The sequence below is a fragment of the Macaca nemestrina genome, chromosome X, assembly GCF_043159975.1.
Source record: "Macaca nemestrina isolate mMacNem1 chromosome X, mMacNem.hap1, whole genome shotgun sequence".
Lineage (NCBI taxonomy): Eukaryota > Metazoa > Chordata > Mammalia > Primates > Cercopithecidae > Macaca > Macaca nemestrina.
In genome coordinates this window covers 49,155,317-49,163,239 of record NC_092145.1, presented here as the reverse complement: position 1 = coordinate 49,163,239, position 7,923 = coordinate 49,155,317, and the positions used below count along the sequence as shown (strand labels likewise).

Sequence of the window (7,923 nt, the reverse complement as noted above, 5' to 3'; positions counted from 1 at the left end):
CTCCCAATTGTTCGACATTTTTATAAAATATATAATACATTACAGTATTTATCTGCATTTAACATATTTACAAGTAGAAGCTTATAAAATAAATCAAAATGAAAGAAATTGAATTTTAAACATTTACTTTCTATGTCCCACTGCATCATCTGGGTACCCATAGGTCTCTGTGGAGACCATTTCTCTATTACCAATTTAGATATTCCAGTCTGCTACTTAAAGCACTAAATGGTTCTCTCTTAACCTCTATAATGCTCAACTTTAGGCAAATCGTGCCAAAACAGTTCCCAAAATGTGAGTTCCAACTTACATTTCTGTAAAAAGTGTATGAACCTTCCAATTGCTCCTTATCCTTACCAATATTTGGTATTTTCACTATTTTATATTTTGGTATGTTTATGTTCTACAACCATTTTTTTTAAATTTATTTGTTATTGTTATACTTTAAGTTGTAGGGTACATGTGCATAACGTGCAGGTTTGTTACATATGTATACTTGTGCCATGTTGGTGTGCTGCACCCATCAACTCATCATTTACATCAGGTATAACTCCCAATGCAATCCCTCCCCCCGCCCCAACCATTTTTTTAGAGCACTTTTTAATACCAAAGAAAATAAAACTAATGTCAACAATAATAAAAAAGCAACTCTTTAGAGTAGAGTCTTTTCATTCTGAATAGCAATATTTCTCAAGGTCTTGTGACTTTATAGAATACAGTTTATCAGTTCTCTGTTCTTGATGTTGCTGTATTTCAATAAACAATTATTCTTAGTATTATGTCCTTGTTACACATTAGCAGAATTTGTCCCAAATTTTGCAGAATTTTTCATGAACAGAAGTGGTTTTTATAGAATTGCAATATTAAGAAGCTTTGGGCTTTTAAATTATATCAGAGCTCTTGAGATAACTTGCTATTAGAAATCACATGAATAAACAGGTGGGACTACATCAAACTAAAGTTTCTGCACAACAAAGAAAATAGTCAACAGAATGAAAAGGTAATTCATGGAATGGGAGAAAATATTTGCAAACCATGCATCCAATAAGGAGTCAATATCCACAATTAGAAACTTATAAAATTAATACCCACAACAAGAAACTTATAAAATGCAATGTCAAGAAAAAACTAGCAAGTAACCTGATTTTAAAAATGAGCAAAGGACCTGGGTAGTAATTTTTCCAAAGAAAACGTACAAACAGTCAAAAGGTACATGAAAAAACTGTAGTTAATAATATGTAATGTATATTTGAAATTTGCTAAGAAAGTAGATCTAAAGCGTTCTCATCTCACACGAAATGGTAACTATGTGAGGTGATGGATATGTTAATTGGCTTGATTGTGGTAATCATTTCACAGTGTACACATATGTCAAATCATCACATTACTCATCTTGAATATATATAATTTTTGTCAATTGTACAAAGAAATCATATGAGACATTTCAAGACCAAACTAGACAGACATTAATCTGGGAGAGATCAAAATACTTTGTAGATAAAAGAGCCTCAGGAGGAGGCACTGACCACCAGTTCCTTTTACTTCTATAAGAGCTAATCAAAATTTTCTTACTTGCCCAAAAATGCATTTCTATCCATTTTTGCCTTATTATACATTTTGAGGTAATTTCGTGGGTGCAAAAAGTTTACAATTGTCATATATTAAAAACAATGAAGAAAATGTGGTAAAAATAAGTTGAATAGCAGATGAAACCAAAATTGTCAGTTTTATTAAGAGGGGAAGATAAATTGCAGGACTTTGCTTGTGAGAGTGAAATGATGAAGACGCAGAGAGCCCTCAAATTATGCTGCTTTGAGCTTTCTTCACAGTGAAGTAAATATCAGGAGTAGGTAAGGACGTTGGGAATTCTCTGCTTGTATTCTTTGCCCCTTTCTCTACTTTGTTGTTCATTTCTTAATTATTGAAATGTAAGAACTAGCTTGGGTATATTTTTGTTTACGCAATCATATGGGCAATCAAAAGCACTTGAAAAGCACTCCTAAGTTTGCAACTGATTTTTTAATTTGGCCTATGGTGATTTTACTCTTAATACGTTTTTTTTTTGTTTTTTTTTTTTTGTTTTTTTTTTCCGATTTCAGTATAATCACATTTTGTTTGAGGATTTTTCTTTGGAAATGACCTAAGGAAAGAAGTATAAGAAACTTGAATAAAAGGAGAGATATATTATGTCCCAGGTTCAGATTCAAAATTGTAAAGAATTAATTCTACCTAAAATAAAGTATTAATTCACTGTAATCCAAATTAAAATACTTAGCGTATTTGTGTGTGTGTGTGTGTGTGTGTGTGTGTGTGTGTGTGTGTGTGTGTGAAGTTTGGCCAGTAGGTCTTAAATTTCCCAGAAATAAAGTACAAAAGAGGATCAGAAAAAAATACATGTAAGGAACATTTTAACCACAACTTTATTGTATGAAAAAAAGATTTGCTGCTGCTTCTTTTTTTTCCCCATGAAAACACCTATCCTAGGGGGTTGAATGGAAATTGAACAGACATAGGTTACCATTACACTTTAAAGTACTTTAAGAGGAACATTTCTTCCCTTTAACTGTATTTCGGTTTAAGTTGGTCATTTTTCTCCTAAATGAAGTAAGAACCTCGTGCTTTCCCCATCACGGAGAGGGGGCGGAGCATCCTCTAGGAGCTTGGAAGCAAGCTGCGCCCAGCCTGTCTTCGGGGAGGAGCTGCATTACACACAGGCTTCGGAGGCTTCCGTGGAGAAGCTTGGAGGTAATGGCTGTCGTAAATGCTAGTTATTTTCAGAGAGTTCTCGAAGATTTGGAATAAAGGTGAGAAAAGAAGAGAGTGCTGCTTAGGAATAACGGGAAAGGAGTGTCGTTTTGTGAGAGTCCCTGTTTCTGTGAGGGAATTAATATCTGTGTTTTGTGTTCCTTCAGATTATCTTAAAAGTCCACAGTCGGAGAGGTGGTAATCAACATTACACCTGCGGAAAAATATTCTTAAAGAGGTAGCAAAAGCTAACTTTTTAATAGAGCATTTTATGTTTCCATCAAAAGGCAGTGGTGGCTGAGATAAATGATGAAACAAAACTTGGGAGGTTAATTTTCCTTATTTTGAAAAAGGTTATAATAGGCTTAAATGGAAAATTAAATTGTTGGTTGGGTATGTTGGTTTTTTATATTACTTTGAATGTATTGATTGTGTTTCTAACAAATCTTACTGTTTTGGTGGAGTATGTTAGTAATTTAAAGTAATGAATAACTGTACAAATTCGAGTATCTCTGAGAATTAGTAGTTTGGTTATTAGTCAAGGGATACACAATAACTTAATATAATAGCTTTTTAAATAATGTGCAAAATATGATCTTTGTCTGTATTTCTACTTATCTGTCAAGAGAATTGTACATTCCTATTTGTACTGCAATAGAAAAAATCTAAAAGATCATAACAATAACAGACATACCTTAATATAATAAAACACAACAAACAATATACTTAGTAATAAAGGATGCCTGATAAAAAAGGATGTTAGGGGAAAAAGGAGGAAATTTTCCACTTCTTTCTTCCACATTTTACTTAGCATGTAGTTCCTATGTCAGCATAGAAACTGAGATGAGAACTTAAAATCATGGGGGAAAAGCTACTTTCCCCAAAATAGTGTAAACTCATATAAACAGGGAAAGGTGTTCAAATATGTGGCTAAATAAATGTCATTTCAAATAGTATATTCAAACATGTATGTGATGAGGAAAAAAATTAAAAGGATTAGACTCAAATGTACGCCATGAACAACTCAGTTTGAGTACTGATGATGTGTATTTTCATCTTTAGATTTTTATGTACTTTTAGATTCTTTTGGAAATGATAGTGGAGCTGAAAAGGGAATAATCACTTTTGTTACAGACACTTGAGCGAATAGCTACACACACATTCCATTGTCTTTAGCTGCAGTAGGATTTTTCTGTGGGTCTGAGAAGGCTCATTACCTGATTGCTTGTGCTTTTCTTGCAATTCAACTATTGAGGCTATAGTCCAGACTCTGATTCAAGCAGAACATATTTATCTTTATACTCCTGAGGAATAATTCATAAAATGTTTTAAACATATTGTGATACAGTCATATAGTATAGTATAGTATAGTATATCTATAATGTTGAATACTACGCAGCTGTAAAAGGAATGAGCTAACTCTAAATGCAATGATTAGAATAAATGTCCAAGGTGGTTTCTAAAAATAAGCAAATTGAAGAATGTCCTGTATCATGTACTCCTATTTGTTTACCAAAAACAAAATGTGCATGCATTAGTACAGCGTATGCAATAAAAATCTGTAAATATACATACCACTTTATTAATTGGAGATATAAGTGTTCTTGTATCTCCACACATATCTCCAATTAATAGAATATTTTAACCTTCTATCTGTTACATTTCCCCATTTTAAAAATTTCATTTTGAAAAGAGCAAGCCTGAATAATTTTCATCAAGAGAAAAACAAAATTTTAGAAATGTGGAAAGAATTTTGTAAAGCAATTCACAAAAACATGATATGGAAAATAATTATTGATATGGAAAGATGTTCAAATATATTACTGGAGGAATAAAGGGTCTAGTTTCAAAAAGCTTCCACATTGATAAGTATCTACAGGAAAAAATCTAGACATATACAGAGCAAACCGTTACATTTTGACCATTGTTGTGGAGATTTCCTTTCTTCTTTGGAAATCCAAAAGATGTAGAAATATATATACAATATGCATGAGATATATTATAATGAAAAATATTAAAACGAGAACATTATGATCCCACTTTTGTATAACACATGCACAGAACTCTTCAACTGAGAATGAAAAATTCTAGAAGCCTGAGTGTCTGCAGTTCTAGTTCTGGTCACAAGATGGTGCTTGCCAGGTTTCCTAAGCTTTGTCCAGGCAAATATTTTTATGAAGTGGACAAAGCAGTGAAATGTGTTTTGTATTAGCCGACTATGAGACAGCATGTAGAGTGTGATTGAAATTCCATTCAAAATATTGTAAATATCTAGAAGAAAAATCCCCACCAATAACTGACATAAAGATTCACACAGAAATCATAAAAAATGCTGCTACATAGAGTCTGGCCCATAGTAGAAACAAGTCAATTGTTCTTTCCCTTCTCTCTTTTCTCCACCTCATAATTTTCCTGAAGGATATTATTTTAGCATGAATGAAATAACATAACTGACCCAGAGAGCATTTCATATTGTAATAACATGAAGGAAAACAGATGGCATCTACATTGCAGATGAGATTTCGCCTCATTCCTGTGTTTTGGAATGACATGCTTGTTAGAGTTTAGGTAGGGAAATTTATTTACACCTTTTCCATTTCGTTGGTTTGATTCCCTGCCAGCCGAGCCCCAGAAGGACAGTTCAACCACAGAAGTGCTGAGCCAGGTAAAGACCCTGCTGGACAAGCAGTTGGAGTGAGACTCAAGACAGCTGGACCACAGGACCAGACCCACCAGGATCCACGTGACAGTGGGTAAGACTCTTCCCATTTCACAAAACATTTCACGGTATAAACATGTTGAGAACTTGGAGAACAATGTATTTTGCTTCCTGCTCTACAGCCATCATAGCATTTTAAATTAAAAGCCACATTTCATGTAAGGATCATGATAGGTTGAGAATTTGGGGTATACTTCATTTTGTTTCCTGTTCTACAGCTATCATGTTTGTAATTAAAAGTCATAACTTCTAGTTTTCGGAAAGAATCTTATATATTATACCACTATGAAGAAATCATGCAAGAGGCTATTCAGGTGTCTCCCTGAGGACTGACTCTGTAGTCCTTGACAACTATGTTAGGTTGTCATACCATAAACTAGATAACATAGTTTTAAAGGTTTCTTAGAACCTGCTTAAGGTCTCACGACCTTCTTGAATCACCTGTACAGTCATGCATGGCTTAATGACAGGGACATATTCTGAGAAATGCTTCAACAGGCGATTTTATCTGAGAACATTACAGAGTGTACTTGCATGAACTTAGATGGTATAGCCTACTACACACTTAGGCTATATGGTATAGCCTATTGTTTCTATACCACAACCCTGTGTACCATGTTACTGTACTGAATACTGTAGGCAGTTGCAACACAATAGTATTTGTATATCCAAACGTATCTAAATATAGAAAAGTTACAGTAAAAATATGACATAAAAGACAAAAAACAGCATACCTGTATAGGGGAATTACCATGAATGGAGCTTGCAGGACTGGAAGTTACTTTGGGTGAGTCAGTGAGTGAGTGGTGAGTGAAAGTGAAGGCCTAGAACATTATGTACACTACTGTAGACTTGAACACTTAGGCTACAGTAAATTTATTAAAACAAATTTTCTTTCTTTAATGATAAATTAACCTTAGCTTATGGTAACATTTTACTTTATAAATGCTTAAATTTTTAAATCTTTTAACACTTTTGTAATAATACCTTAAAACACTAACACATTGTACAGCAGTAAAAAATAAAATAAAATAACTTATTTCTTTATATCCTTGTTCTATAAGCTTATTTTCTATTTTTGAAAATTTTTTATTTTTTTTTGTTTTCAAACTTTTTTTTGTTAAACACCAACACACACATTAGCCTAGGCCTACGCAGGGTCAAGATCATCAACAACACTGTCTTCCATTTACACATCTCGTCCCACTGGAAGGTCTTCAGGGACAGTAACACTCATGGTGATGTTGTCTCCTAGAATAACAATGCCCTTTTCTGGAATACCCCCTGAAAGACCTGCTCTTTGGCTATTTGATAGTTAACACTTTTTTTTCTAAGTAGAAGGAATATACTAAAATAAGATTAAAAAGTATAGTATAGGAAGTACATAAACCAATAGCAGTCATTTATTATCATTATCAAGTATTAGGTACATCATATAATTGTATGTGCTATACTTTTATGCCACTATCAGTGTAGTAGGTTGTTTACACCAGCATCACCACAAACAGGTGAGTCATGAGTTGTGCTTCAGTGTTACGATGGCTGTGACCGACATCACTAGGCAACGGGAATTTTGCAGCTTTAGTATAATCTTACAGGAACATCGTCATATATGCAGTTTGTCATTGACTGAAATGTCACTATGCACCACATGACTATATTCTCTTAATATTTTGTAGTGGTTTGACAAACTTAATTCTTTCCCAGCAACTGTCACAAATCTGTGCCTCGTAACGTTGTGCTCTCAGTGAGATTGTTGATGCTGAGCCTCATTGTGTCCGTGAGCTCTCCTTTGGTTACCTTGGATAGACAGGGCAGTAGTGGCAGCTTAGAAAAGATTAGAACCCAGCATTCACTTATGATAACTCAGAGGGTTACAAAAGGTCAAATTATCCAAGAACAAAAACAATGTCCCTGATACCGCCAAAGCTCTTCCCACACAATTCCCTTTTTATTACACAACAGAGAAAATAACGATGGGATATTGCGTTTGTGTTATACTTCTCTTTTTTGTACCCCCCCAAATATATTCCACATATCTAAAACCACCTATCTGATACCCATTATTCATTCTTCTGACTTGTATCTTGTCTATATTCTGATCGTCTACCTTCGTCCTACTTACGAAAGTAAATTTTTTATGTGATCTCTTTTCTTCTTTGCCATGTTTTAATGCAATCCAATTATCACCCATTGAAAATACTTTATTCAAGCTACTTTGTGAAGGTTCAGGGGGATAAAAGAGGCTACAACAGACCAGAAACGTTTACTATCCCCAGAGCAATAGAATGAGCCTTCTTAAAAAACAAAAACAGAAACAAAAACAAACAAAAAACGGCTTTTCTAGACAAGTAGGTAGCTAAAACTCTTTTTATTATTATATTTTTAAATATATTAATGGCTTAATATTTAATATTTGGACAATCTAGGTTAATATAGAGATACAGGTGACCCATGCA

At 33.8% G+C, this 7,923-nt stretch overlaps 1 protein-coding gene across 5 annotated transcripts in view; it reads left to right on the top strand.

Moving 5' to 3' along the window:
• Nucleotides 1–2,658: 2,658 nt before the first annotated feature.
• PWWP3B (PWWP domain containing 3B) overlaps nt 2,659–7,923 on the top strand; it is a 28,719-nt gene continuing 23,454 nt past the window's right edge. For 3 of the 5 annotated variants that reach the window (XM_011772481.3, XM_011772486.3, XM_011772485.3), the window contains exons 1-3: nt 2,659–2,804; nt 2,913–2,983; nt 5,367–5,498. The gene's annotated coding sequence lies outside the window, so the exon portion shown is untranslated. The remainder of the gene's footprint in view (nt 2,805–2,912; nt 2,984–5,366; nt 5,499–7,923) is intronic. The other 2 variants (XM_011772482.3, XM_011772483.2) reach the window with 2 other exon arrangements.